Below are 15667 nucleotides of genomic sequence, written 5' to 3'. Positions count from 1 at the left end.
CACTGTTTAGGAGAGTTATGTGTCTCGTGATTAGTGCTGTGATGTGGTGGTCGAGTGTGTTTCTGCCTTGGAGGTCTCTGCTGTTGGGTAGATTTTTATTGAGAGCCTCTGTGAAGGTGGGTGTGTGGTTTGTGTTTTATGTGAAGGTAGTGATGGTGTGTGCTCTGGAGGGCTGTGTTCTATGTGGTGTGGTGCAAGTGTTGACTTCCTCTTGACCAGCTATTCCAGTCTTGGCTGGAGAGTATGTTGCTTCCAATTTGGATATATAAGTGCATCTCTCACAATTCTGCATGTTGGGAGGTAAGAAGAGAGGGTTTTCAGAGTACATGAGGCAGTTGCTACATTGCCTCAGGATGCCCAAGTTCACCAGGTTAATAGGGGAAAACACAGGGAACTGACCTTTAGACATGTTTGCAGGGGTGGGCATTAATAATAAGTACTGGAGCTGTTTCCATGTAAAATGTTTAGTGCTGGTAGCACTTTTGTGTACTACAATAATTGATACAAGAAGTCTGGTAAAGTGCTACACTAATAAGCTAGTAAGAATGCAGGAGAGGAGAGAACTAGCAAATCTAAGGGAAAAATTGAATAGCAGACTATTTGGCACCACTCAGAAGCTTACAAACAGTCCTGGGTACAGCAGATCTGTATCTGGACTAGACTAGTTATAGGAAAGGCGGGAAACAAGCACAAATGTTGGCTTTTAAACCAGAAAGTTGAAATTAATAAAAATTAAGGTCTGTACAATTTAAATTAGTGGATTAGGGAAATCCTAGGCGAAATATCTTTAAGTTAATGTTTTCACAACTAAGCCATGTGTGATTGCAACTATCCTTGTGCACATCTTTAAATTTTGAGAAAGATTGGTAAGAGCAGAAAATGTTTATCTCATTCCCAATGGCACCAGTCTAACAACTCCATTAACTTGAATGGGAACTGGGAAATATTTTATTGAGTCTGGACAGTGTGTAAATGTACTTGAACTTGCATTTCCAACCAACAGGAACATGTGATGCACTTTGGAATAGTAACATTTGTATCACTTCTACCTTAGTTAAACCCAAATGTAATTCTTTATTTCATAGGACCCTGAACTTATCAGTAACATCCACTTTCTGTTCAAGTAACATCTTATAGACACACAGTATGGGACTTAAGGTTAATTCTTGTGGGATCCTAACTTTCTGCAGCCAAACCATTAATTTGGGTCAATTGCTGGGGCAACCTTGGCCAGCCTATTCTTCATAAGCTTCAAGGAAAGTCATCTGTGCAATCAGAATCTAGCCTCTGACAGGGAAAAATGGACTTGAAAATGTGCCAAAGCTAATATTTGGGAGTTCTCCAAAAACAGCTCCCAATACCAGTATATTCTCTTAGGCCTTCTGCCCTTCAGATTCCCCAGAAGATTATTGACCAAATGGGTAATATATGTCTCAACCAGTAGCATAATTCTAGAGAGTCAACCCCCATGGATTTGTGAGATCAAAGACATAAGTTTAGAGTTCTCCCTAAATTCAGTTTCCTTTTTATAAAGACATTTATCATAAATGTAAGAAAACCCCTGTTACATTTGGTATAATTCTTTTACAGAGGTCAATTCATTTCTCCAAATACTTTACCTCTAGCTGCTTGTGACTATAATTCAAAATTAGGAAGACCTAAATCTCCTTTCAGAGAAGGAAGAGTAAGATGATCCCATCCAGTCCAAGCCACCCCCCCCCCATCTAAAGGAAATCCCAAATGAAAGATTTGAGTTTATACCAAAAGGGATTAGATAGGAGCAGAGGTATGCCTTGTGAGGTATATAATATTTAAAGGAGGATACACCAGTCATTTGCATAGACCCTCTGTACCATAGCTGTGCAGAGAACTTACACCCATGGGTGCCAGAACCATAGAGCCAGGGGAAGCAGGAGCCCTCCCACTTTTACAGCTGCAAGACCTGTCGAGAAAAATTAATGAAGTGGGGTTTTCACTCTAACATGGATTCACATGGGGAAGTTAAACTAACTAAACTAACTGTTCTTGTTCTCTTATTGCTCTGTGTTACAGGAGTTATGCTGCCGCTGTTCCATTGGTGCTGCCAGGGTCATGCTGGTAAGGAGAGTTTTGTTCTTTTATTTGCAGGCGTTATGCTGCTTGCGCACACGCGAGCATGTGTGTGTATGTGTGTGTGTGTGTGTGTGTAAAATGCCCCATTACCCATACCATCTCTTGTGATTCAGGGAGTTGAGTCCATAGCTCTCCACTGTCCAGATTTTCACTGAATACTTGGCTCATACTTTTGGTCTGACCTCTTAAAATTTGTGTTTTTCTGACCGATCAGTGAGAACTGAATTCACTAAATAATGATAGCTCTTTAAGTTTCAGTCTTTCTATCTTTCAGAGAACACATGGTAACACAGAACATTTTATTTTAGCAACTTTCTAAGATTAAGCAAGCAATATTTAAAATGTGTCCCTGGTTTTGGGCCTTTCAAATACATTTTGGCTTTTTCCAGATTTCTTGTGGTGCGAAGTTAAGAGATTTAGTTGATCATCAAATGGATTTTACAAGAAGCTGAGAGCTTCAGGGGAAGAAAAGTTTAATGCTACTTAAGCTAGACTGCTTGCGTTTTAGTAGCACAACAGGTAGTGTACTTGCTTTTGATGCAGAAGTCTGTGGTTCTACTCCCACAGTATGCAGGTGGATCGCTGATACTGGACTGTGTTGTACTTTAATGGGAGTGGATGCTGCAGTCCTATGAATGTCCTCCTTTGGAGGAGTTTCCTAGTAACTATGAACCTGTTATCAGTTTGCCATCTATTCCCCATTGCAAAATTACTAGCTTATCATTTTTTTAATGTAGCATAGGCAATTTATTCTTCAAGGGCAAAAGATACTTTATTTGAAGATGAAATAATGAAATATAAAGTTGTTTGCTAGCAGCAACCTCTTCATTAGTTACAGATCCCTTTAATGTGGAATTATTTAGATGACTTACTTCTGCAGAGATTTTGCATATTTACTGATATTGGTGGATTGTAATGACAGAAGTTTGAGTGACCTTTTATGGTTGAAATTTTCTGAAATGGGTAGTTTTGCCATTATTGGTTCATACATGTTGTTTCGATGCTCACTAGAAGACTGTTCCAAACTACAAATTTAAAACACATTCTAAAAAGTGGTACTGTATTATACAAGGAATATAATTTAATACAATCAGGAAGGTGAATAAAAGTACATATACATGTATGCTGACTCACAGAATGCAGGAGATCAAAATAGGAGAAGAGACTTGTCACCAGTAGAGTACCCCAGGGTTCAGTGCTGAGAGTTTTTCTGTTTGGCATATACATCTTAAAAGTAAAAGGAAATACCAAAGGGCTTTGGATGACTAAGTTTGAGATGACTGCAAGCTAGGAGCAGTTATTGAATCCCCAAATGACTTAATCATCATGCAGGGAGGTTTGTCCCAAACAATAACTGGTGCCAGAATCATGAATTGAAACTAAACTCCAAGAAATGCATTATTGTATCCTTTGGGAAATCATCTACTCCAGGCAACTGCCAAATTAACAATGACCCATGAGAACTGACCCAGTTGTTTGGCATTTGAGAACTTGTGTGTACAATGACCTAACTTTTGACCAACATGTGCCCAGAGTCATAAGAAAGTCTTTCTATATTGAACAGCTTATAAACAAATTGATTGTGACTAGATCTAGAGATGTTATTATCCCCCTTTACAAAGCCCTCATTGGGTCAATCATTTTGTATAATGGCCACTTTGGCATGTATCTGTCCAGACCCATGTAACAACTGGAATACCCACAGAGATACCTTACTAAAAGGATACAAGTCCTAAACAGTAGGTCTTGTGTGGACCACCTCAAATATTTATCACTATACTCAGTATCCTCCTACAGAGTGCTTAGAGGTGACGTATCTAGCATACAAGGTATCCTCTGACCTAATACAGATGGACCTACTGAACATCAGCAAGTCAAATGGCATCAGAAATACTCAGTCTAGGTATCTAAACTGAATGTTGTGGAGACATGGATATATATCCAGCACAGACTATCCATTCAAGTAAAATAAAGCTCATCCCTGTCCATATTCAAATGCAACTTGGATCAAAAGATGGGTAACAGAAAATGTACTCCAGGATTACCCCTCATGCCACTAATGGATAGAGGCAGTTCCTAAATGCTGCATCCCTTTACATGGGTCCCCTCAAATTATCTACAGTGTGATTGCATTTATTCTCACTAGGGCTAATATACAATTATCAGCCAGGGGATAGGTAAGATCAATCAGGAAATGTTCATTCAAGCAACAAAATGGAAATTGGCTAAGCTTAAAATGTCCTCCAAGTGAACCTATGTTGTGGTAGTAAATAGTTTTAAAAAAATTGCTCTTTTTAGATCACTAAGTGCCCCTGTCACCCTCCACCCCCCCCCCCAGTCTTCAACAGCTTCCGTCACCTGTGCTTCCAGCTACCACTATAGGTTTTAACTTTTATCAGTATGACTCCAATGTAGTCTCAAGGGAAAAATCCAATGAAGGGCACAACTGGTCTCTCAAATAATTCATCCTCTCCCCATCTACAAAAATAAACTAATTTGCAAGTTGTTCAGAGGGTCAAAGCTGATTTTGATGCATTATTTTGTCACAGTTCACTTTATATCAGCCCAGGTATCCAAGATTCCTTAAAAAGAAAATAATATGAATTGGTCTGATTCAGGGTTATTTAGGTATGCCAACAAATACTTGGCATATAATGAGATTTTAAGCATAATACATCCAAAGCTATACCTATTCAATGCAGGGTGCCAGAGAGTAACAGCTAAAGTCTATAAATAAACAGCAAATAAAGGAAGAGAGAAGGGACAGCCCTGTCTGTTACCTCTATTGACCATGAACTGTGAGGAGAGGTATGAATTAAACGTCAGCCATGAAGATGAGTCTGATTGTGAGACTACACTTAATAAAATATTTGGGAAAGGCCATAGCAAGTAAAGTATTGCAAAAAAAAAAAAGAAAAAAGAAAAAAAAAGACCATCTGCCCCTATGAAATGCTTGCTATTTTTGCATCTAAACTAGTGATTAATGAAAATTGATTGGTTTCCTGGGCAGCTTCCATAAGGAGTAAAGTTTGTATATTGATATCAAGGGTTGATCTGTTTTTAGTAAAGCCTATCTGATCTAAATGTATCAGTTTTAGAGGAACTTTGGACAATCTATTAGTTATTATTGCCATGAACAATTTATAACCATGGATCAAAATAGTAATGGGTCTGTATGATGCAGGGGAGCTAGGATACTTACTGGGCTTACATATTAATACCATTATTACTTCTTTCCAGATTTTTGGAAATTATCTTCTCTAAGGATCTCATTAGCTAACCAATAAAAAATGCTTAATAATGTTTTCTTTACCATCCTTGTGAATTTCTACAGAAATACCATCAACATCAGGGGACTTACCATCGGACCCACTATCCAAAAGTCTTGGACTTCAGTGTCTATAGTCAAGGTTAACAACAGGTCCCCATCCTCCTAGTCTACCTTGGGTAATGGAAGAGAATGAAGATATCCTTCATCTTCAGCCCTTGTAGACAGTTGTTAGTCTTCAACTGAGTAAAGTTTAGTGAAATACTTTATAAATACTGTTACTTCCTAAGTGGTAGGGCCACGTGACTTACAGATGTGTCTATCTATCTTCTGTTTACACAGGTAAAGGGATAAGAATTTGGTGTTTTCCCTGATAGTTCCAACTCTCTAATCCTAAGACCAACTGTGGCTTGCTCTGCCCTACATCCATAGTACTCATTTAGTTTACTCCATGCCATTTGCAAAATCATTAGTTCTTTGGTATCCATCCCCCCGCAAAACATGAGTTTTTGCATCTAATAAATTAAATGTACTTGAATCTAGTTTTGCCCTAAACTTATGCAAAACTGCTAGTGTATCACCCTCTCTAGAGTTTGCCAAGGACTTCTTGAAGGTGTTCCTTTCTTTAACTAATTGACTGCAACTTCTATGGAATATACCCTCCAAGAAGGAAAAAAAATGTTCCATCTATGTTATAAATGTACCTTTACATGCTGTAAGTTGACCCTCTAATGACCATTTGGAAACTGCTTAGGGATATTCAGTAGCAGCCTAATGGGTGAATGGTTGGAGAGTACTATAGCAGCAGTGATCAAAGAGGCCACCATATATGGCTATGTTCATTGGTTATTAAAAAAAAAGTCTATCCTTTTGACGGAAAGAAACTTTGGGGAATTACAAGTAAGTATCTCATTTGGTAATTTTAGAAAGTGATGAGTGTCAATCATGCCAAACATGGCTATATATTTATAAGCGTTTACCCAGCAATATAAGTGTTTTGGATCTTAGGCCTTCCGAGACCTCATTATTTAATAAAAAAACATATTCCAGGCCCCCCATATCTCTACTACCTCCTAAAAAGAAATCTAAAAATTAATAAGTGATGCTATTTCTTGCTTGTGGGTGCCTGGAGGAATGTAAACATTGTTAATAGCAAATAGCAACCGCTGATATCCTTTTAGTAAAACAAATCTCCCTTCATTAGCCACCAATACATCAAATGATTTAAAAGAAATATCCTTTCACCAAAGTAGAATAGACCCTTCTTTTCCTTTCAAGTCAGATGGAAATGAGGAAGATAAGCATAGGAATATGCTCCACTAATAAGTTTTCCATGCTCACTATCTGTTAGATGTGAGTCTTGTAAATGCAGAGTATGGGGTCTAACAGAATGGGTATATGCAAAAAATATATATATATTCCTCTTAATCTAGTTGACAAGACCATAAACATTCCAACTTAAAACCTGCAATGAATCTACTCAGCATATATACTCACAACTATATGTCAAGAAATGGATCCCATAGATGCATATAAAAATGGAAAAAAGATTAATACTACATTTAGTCCAACTAGGTTATGTAAAAACATGTAAATCTTATGGTAATATAGAATCTTTGTCCATACACCTGACCTGCCTAAAAAGTTAACTTCTTTAAAGTTCAAATTATTTACAATATTATACAAAAAATGTGCGCAACAACACAACTGGGCGAGGAGCCATCATTAAGCAGTAACTGGCTGCTATATGCAGTGACAATGGCCTAACCACTTTAGGGCTGCCCAGCATGTAAGAATGTGAAGTCAGAAATGCATTTAGAGGCAGCTTACCTTTTACCTCATCTGATGAAAGAAATGTCACCTAGTCCCCCTGGAGGGGCAACTTTTAGAGTTACCAGATATAATATGCTAAATTTCCAAACATTAAGTTTACTGAGTCGCATAGCTGGTCACAGTTCAGCATGTCTGAGGCAAGTTGCTAAACAATAGTCTTGTTCAATTGCCAATTACTTCCATAGTACCCATCATTTTTATAAAACTCTTTCTTTCACTGCATCATTTATAAAACACAGAACGATGGGTTGAGGTGGGAATTGACTTGTAGAGGCAGGTGTGTAAGCACAGTGGGGGCTAGCTGTAAAGACAGTTCCTCCAGTGGAATTCCCAACCATCCAGACAGCTTATTTCAGGTACAGAACATACAATCTGTCCTTTCAGTTCTCATACAGGCCCCAAATACCTTCAGGTTCTTGAGATGATTTCTGTCTTCCATGTCGATTCATTTTTCTTCTAGCAGTCCCAATTTGGCTTTCATATTTTGAATTCTTTGCCAATGTTTTGGATGCCCAGGCTGTGCATTAGTTGGGTTGAATGATCACACACTGCTGCTTCTGTTTCCTAGATCTTATCATTGGATCTAGCTATATAATCCAAGAGGACAATGTTAATCTTATGCTGCTCATTATAAGCAAGCTGAATTTGTTGTCGAATCATTCCACAGCTGGTTCACACATGAGGGCTATTGTTCTAGTTAGCTTGCCAGCAGTGGTGTTTACTGCCATGTCTTTACGAAGACCTGAGGGCACTACAACCTTTTTTTCCCTTTTTTGCATCATCACAACATCCAAGATGTGACTCTCACATTCCCTAAGATTGGTTTCTCTAATTTGACATAAAAAGTTTAAGAATGGACTCAATAAACGTAATAATTTACCAGGTAGAAGGCACCAAAAGAAAAGGTATCTTACATAGTCTTGCTCCCACTGTACGCCCCCTCCATTACAAAAGTCTAAAAAGTAAGTGTGTGACAGAACCTTTTAATTTGAAACTTCATAGAACTTGGACTTTTTAAGAACAAAATGAGAAATGCTCCTGAGTTACACTTGGGAGGCATACTCAGCACCATTCTATTGAATGTCAGAGATTTGGGATGCATGGCTAGGCTTAAAAAGGCCTCCAACCATTACCATAATATTTAACAATGGGACCATCATCTACCCTAAAGCCCAAACCAAACTCCTGGGAGTCATAATAGACAATAACCTTACGTTTGATGCACATGTCACTCAAACCATCAAAACCATAAACAAAAAACTTGGATCCCTTTACAAGCTCGAACCCTTCCTCACTCCTATTGCCAGAACTGCTATTGCCCGTTCTCATTTCCTATCCACCCTCCTTTACACCTCCCCTCTACTCACAACTCTGGCATAACTGAAATTAACGAACAAAATTGTATGAAGGCAGAGGCTCCAGGAGGCAAGAAACAAGCAGAAAGTCAAATTACCCTTTTTATTTTGTAAGCGCTTTCGGCAAAGGACACTTCCCTCGCCTTCATCAGACATAAAACAAAATAAAAGCTTTAATTACCTTGTTAAATACTTGAATCAGTGATGACATCATAACAATATTCCTACACTTAAAGATATATTTAATGTTATTATTATGTGAATGAGACGATGCCTAAAACTATAACCAATTCATGTCTAAAAAACATTTTGTTTTAAAATTCACAATATTAAAATTGAATATATATATATAAATATATTTATGTACATATATATATATATATATATATATATACATATACATATATATATATATATATATATATATATATATATATATATATATATATGTTTCATATATATATATATATATATGTTGTGTTTAACTGGGGTCAGAAACCAAGCAGGAATTTAAATACATTTACAAATACATGAATGAAATAGATTAAATTGACATTAGTACAACACTAAATTTTGTGAAGAAAGGTGTATAAAATAAATGGAAAATAAAATATAAATGATAAACATAATCCGAATACATCAAAATACTACACCAGACTCATGTTTGTAACATGAATTAATTTGAACAATGCATATAATACATATAAAACTTATCTAGAAAACAACCTAATATACTTATTATATCAAATGAATAAAGTGCCTATTTATCTAAAATCATATGGAAGTTGATAGTATTATAAAAAAGTATATGGAAGTTGATAGTATTATAAAAACTCCATTTATGCATAATAGTGGATAGCACAACTAAATCTTCCCTGAATAAATACATGGACACAATTGTGTATATAAATTAATTAATATATGAATTCATAAAAATATTCGTAACCTATACATAAATTGAAAATTTTCACATATAAATATGATTGCAAATGTAAATAGAAAACCACAATTGATTATATGTTGAAAAATGTTTATGTAAATATTTGATTGATTTTCCATTTTATTTTATTATATTATATTACCTTATTTTATTACCTAGCCAAAGCCAACAATTTCAAAAAACATTTGATGGACAATATTTCATTTAGTCCAGGAGGTATATACGCTGCTGTGCGTATCTGCCAGATAGCTTCTTGTTCTTCTAATCTTAATTGCCATGGTCCTCCTCTAACCTGCGGCTGAACCTGATGGATGACTACGAAATAGAAACAATGCTCAGGATTATTATATATATGTTTTGCAAGAGCATTGTTCAAATCTTTTTTATTGATGGCATAAATGTGCTGATAAATACGTTTTCTAATGGGTCTGTCAGTTTTCCCTATGTAGAAAGCTGGACACCTTCCACATAGTGCTGCATAGACCACCCCACTAGAATTACAATTAAATGAGCCTTGGATAGTGTACTTTTTGCCAGCCATTTCCAAAGAGGAACTAACTAAGACATGTTTACAAAAATGACACGCCCCACATTTTCTCATGCCTAATCCTTTCTTACTGATCTTAGTTCTTTCAAGCAATTGCTTTAAGTTCGGGCCACGTCTATATGTGATCTTTGGTCTTTCTCCCAACAATTTAGTTAACTGTTGATCTTCTAAAATTAATTTCCAATTTTTGAACATGATATTATTAATGGCTGAAGCATCGATACTAAAAGTTGAGAGAAAGCTAGTGTTGAAATCTGTACTATCCTTGTGGCTTTTCACAACTATGTTACCCCCACATAATAATGGTTTGAAGTGTCCAGATTGTCTTTTATTGTACACCTCCTGTTTTATATTGTCTACAAAACAATACGGGTAACCCCTTGTTAAAAACATAGATTGTATAAAATCACATTCTTTTTGAAAATCAGTTGGATTAGACACCATTCGGGCTGCCCGTACAAACTGTCCTTTCACTACGCTCTTTTTCTGGTGTAATGGATGAGAGCTATTAAAGTGAAGATAGTTATTAGAGAAAGTGGGTTTTCTAAAAATAGTTGATCTAAATTGTCCTAAGTCCAAATCTTTAGTTATTTTTACATCAAGGAATGAGGTTTCATCCAAACCCACAGTGTAAGTAAATTCCAGAAATTCAGTCAGATTTGAGATAGTCTCTATAAAAAATGGAATGGCATCAACCGTATAAAAAATGGAATGGCATCAACCGACCCTTTCCATAAAAAGAACATGTCATCTTGGTACCTTGTGTACCAAGTGACATGTTCCTGATAAAGTTCATTTTGGAACAGAAACTCATGTTCCCAATAGGCTAGAACACTATTCGCAAATGTGCAGCCACATGGAGAACCCATGGTGATCCCTGATGTTTGTAGGTAATATTCATTTTTGAACATGAGATAATTACTACTAAGAATGATATCTAGAAGCGTTTCCACTAAATACATTTGGTCATTTTGTGCTCCCTTCCTAAGCATGAATTCTATTGTCCATTGAATTCCGACTCTATGTGGAATGACTGTATATAGGTCTTTAATATCGACCACTAGAAAAACCACCAAAGGGTCAAATTCAGTTTTCCCAATGTTTTCAAGAAAGCTCCAAGAATCTCTGCAGATTTGAACTTCTTGTTTTAATAAAGGTTTTAAATTGTTGTCTACCAATTTGGCACATGCATATGTGACTGACCCTCTACCATCCACTATGGGTCTATAGGGAGGGTCACACAGATTTTTATGTATTTTTGGTGTGCCGAATAGAATTGGAGTCCTTGGAGCTATCATGGTAAGATATTGCAATAAATTAGAGTCTATAGTGCCTTCGAGAAATAACTCTTCTAAATTATCTTTGATTTTATATTTATAGTATTGACTTCATTAAGACTAGAGGGTATATAAGGACCTGTATTAAGATATTGTATCATTTTATTTTCATACTCAAAGTTATCCATGAAAATAAGGCCACCTCCTTTATCCGGTGCCATGACTCTAATGTGACATTCGTTTAATAAATCGATAAAGGCCATTTCATCATCATTAATATTTAGATTAGTTTTGGCCTTATCTGTAAACAGATGTCGATGTTTGTTCATTGTACGCAAATCCAACTCACACATTCTTTCAAACATATTGAGAATGTTATTGAGTGGTGGATTGAAAACACTGGATACTCTGTGTATTTAACAGAGAAGGGGTGTTACCTAGAAGTACTGTTAAATTTAATTTACGGACATATAATTTTAGGTCAATGATTGTATTGACAAGGTTACAATTTTTGTCAGGGACAAAATATAGGCCTTTAGCTAGAAATTCAATGATATTTTCATCAACAGTCAAAACAGTGTAATTATATATCTTGAAATCACCCGTGCTGTTACATAAAATTGTTGGCTTTTCTTCAGCATTCACTATATTATTAGTGATGCTTTGTCCTATAGTTAACGCCTGCATTGATTGCCTTTTTTCCTCTTTTGATAATTGCGTCCCCGATAGTTGTTGTTTGTTGTAGTGTTCTTGGGGATAGCCCCCCTCTGAAAACCCTGATTACTACCTACTCCATTGTCATCCGTATCTGTTACATGATTACCCATATTGTTGTTAGTTTCCCCCTGATGTCCATTATTAATTCCTTGATTTCTAATACGCTCACTTCTACGAACTGGTTGTAAATCACTGTCATTAGTAGAAGTGGCATTATTAGTATTTGGTTCAACCGAACCTCCTTCTACTGGTTGTCTCCAAGTTGCAACCTGTCCAAGTGGGGGTGGGGGGTAAGCACTATTATTTTGGTATTCCACAATGTCCCTATCTATTTTGCGTTTTTTATTATTTACCATTTTTTCTATAGCAGTTTCAATACTAGATAGCACTCTTTGATGGTCAAACTTATATCTATTAAAATCACCATGACCCTGTAACACTGACTCAAGCTTAATTAAATCATCTTGTAATACATTCACTTCCAATGAATAATGTTTTATGAGACATTCCATAAATTCAAAGCCTTGCTTATCAAAAATAATAACAAGTTCCTCATACAATTCAGAGTTTTTTATTGTGCCTGCTGGGTAGCGCCACTGTCGCAACCCTTTCGGCACAATGTGTCTGTTTATGCATTCACGGAGATAAGAGATTTCAAGTTGCAGCTTCCTGCAACGAAACAACTTTAAATCAAAGAGGTCCAATTCGTTAAGAAATGAACTCACCCTCTCTTCGGATCCTTGTGCTCCACTAATAGTTCCATTCTGTGTAAAAAAAATGTCATTTGCCAGAAAGGAGGACAGTCTGGGCAGCGTCGTGTTGTTAAAAAACCCTGTCTCCCATATTTGAATTGTCATTAACCGCTCGAGTATTCGTATTTTGAGCTCCTATCTGATCAAATTGCAAAATACCATCAGTCCTGTTCAAAACAACGCCTTCTCGCTGATTAGTCCCACCATTAGCTCCGTCATTTCTGTTGCAGGCACCACTCTGTTGCTGAATAGATCCACCTGCACTGGACTGTCCGTTATCAAGCACAGTTCTAACATTATTACCGGCCCCACTAGTTGTTTTTCCTTTTTCCGCTGAAACAGGAAAGTGAGGATTGCTGCATGCGGGTACAATTGGTGCTTGCCCATGCGCACCAATATCAGCGGTCCCGGCATTAGAATTCAGAATTCTTTGCGATAGGTTGTCCATTTTAGTTAACAATAAATTGATTAAGGTTGTCATGTCATTTTGTGACATAGAGTTAGTCACTCACATTGTTCCAAAACCGGAATTGTTGTTACCACCTGCTTGTGATTGTCCTTCCGCCCCAGAAGGAAAATCTTCACTGAATAAGGGCTGACTATCCATTCTAGGCTGCTCGTTCACACACTCCACAAGCTCACCTGCCTCCGACATCCCAAACTGTTGAAAACACACTGAGCAAACAAACGAACAAAATTGTATGAAGGCAGAGGCTCCAGGAGGCAAGAAACAAGCAGAAAGTCAAATTACCCTTTTTATTTTGTAAGCGCTTTCGGCAAAGGACACTTCCCTCGCCTTCATCAGACATAAAACAAAATAAAAGCTTTAATTACCTTGTTAAATACTTGAATCAGTGATGACATCATAACAATATTCCTACACTTAAAGATATATATAACTGAAATTAACAAATTATCCCACTGTTACAACCATATAGCTAGATTTGCCACTGGTTCAGCCTATAGGATTCACCACTGTCACAATATAAATCTTCTAGGGTGGCTTGAACTACCTTCCCTACTACAGATTACCTAGCCCATAGTAGTTCATCCACCCTGACAATACAGCAGCATTCAAAAATATTGTCAGCCCATATAATAATCTTATAATGCATCATTCATCCAACAGACTATTGATCCAAACAATCAAATCCAACAGCAGAGCTGATGAAGCCTTGTTTGCCAACTCGGCTGGTAAAACCTGGAATCAACTCTCTGCTGACCTTACTCTTGAACCCTCACTTATACTATTCAAAGAAAATCTCAAAAAATATTTTAAATCACACTGGCTATGCCCTTGCTCTAATCCTGACTTGCACCATCTCATGTGAAATCATGTGATTTGATGATTTTTTTTTATATTTAATTGAGTCTCAAGACTGAGTGTGATGTACTGATGAAGGATTGCATCCGAAAGCTTTACAGATTTCTATTTCATTTTCATTAAAAGCATAATGTTGCAGTGCTCATTTGTTATATCTTAGGTTTTATTGTATACTGATCTGCTTCACCACATTCTTTTACTGGTTACAGTTACAGTATTAAGGCATTTATTATTTATTTATTTATTTTATTTTACATTTGTTGACCGGGCTAGTCTAGCTGGATACATATCCTTTTTCAGTAGAGGCCCGGGGAGAAAAGCTCCAACATAATGGCAATACATGTTGAGAATACATGTTACATAATGAGAATACATGTTACATTTACAAGATAAGAATAGGAATAACATAGATTTTATATAAACACAATAGAAAAAACAGCAGGTTATACATACTAGTTATATGGCATATCCTAAGTGAAAATAATAGACTGGATCAAGAATTATCAGGTTACTTTGTGAGGTCAAGAGATTTTAGTAATCTGAGTAAGGGAACAGGATTAAGGTGGTATGGGACTAGGTTGTTATGAGATAGATAAGTTAGTCAGGTTCCGAACATGGGCATAGCCATTGTAACTTAAGATGTTCTTTGAGGTTATTTTTGAACTGATTATGTGAGGTCATGAGTCTAAGGTAGATTGGCAGGGAGTTCCAAGGCTTTCCAATGGAGTTAGCATAGAGGGCGTCACCACCCGAGTTCTTAGATTTAATGGTTAGGATCTGGACGCTATTAGATGATCGAAGGGAATTAAGGTTGGAGTAGGGGGTCAGAATACTGCACAGTGAGGGAGTTCTATCCGGTTGGTTGATTATTTTAAAGGCTTCAGTGAGTTGGTTAAGTTTGAGAAGGCATGTATACCTTCTATAAAATGTTTCCTCATTGGTTACTTCTATAACATCAGCTGTTGCACTACCTTAGCAGACAGCACATGGTAAGTGTGGACATCATAACGGTAATAGTAATTCAGAAATATTTTACAGGACACAACAATCAGATAATTATCTATTTCTTGCAGGTACAGTTCTCCAAAAAATAACATGCTGCGGTGCACCTTAGCATGCTGATGTAGACAGAATGGTTGTTGATGATGAAATTCTTCTTATACTCATGACACGCTGATGTTGACAACAGAATGGTTATTGATAATAATGGCATTCCTCTTATACTCATAACACAGCTTCAGGACAGTGGCACATAGTCGTAAAGTTTATTGATAGGACTCCCTACTTCCAAGCAGGTAGATAAATCCATAGTCACTGATACAGGCTCACACTTAGGGCATAATGAGGAAATGCCATTACCATAAGGTAGAGAATCAGCTTGTAGCTCACCTCCTCTTTCTTATGGACAAGCTAAACTTCTGATGAAAGACTTAACAATGTATGATGTTCCACTGCACACTGTGTAGCCCATATACAGAGGGGCCAGATGAGGACATGTTTCACAGCTAGTTCCATTGAAACAGATGTTCTGTGACATAGTTC

This window comes from Protopterus annectens, chromosome 2.part2 (genome assembly GCF_019279795.1).
Source record: "Protopterus annectens isolate FY-2018-M chromosome 2.part2, PAN1.0, whole genome shotgun sequence".
In the NCBI taxonomy this organism is placed as follows: Eukaryota; Metazoa; Chordata; order Ceratodontiformes; family Protopteridae; genus Protopterus; species Protopterus annectens.
Note: the sequence above shows the minus strand (reverse complement) of the source record.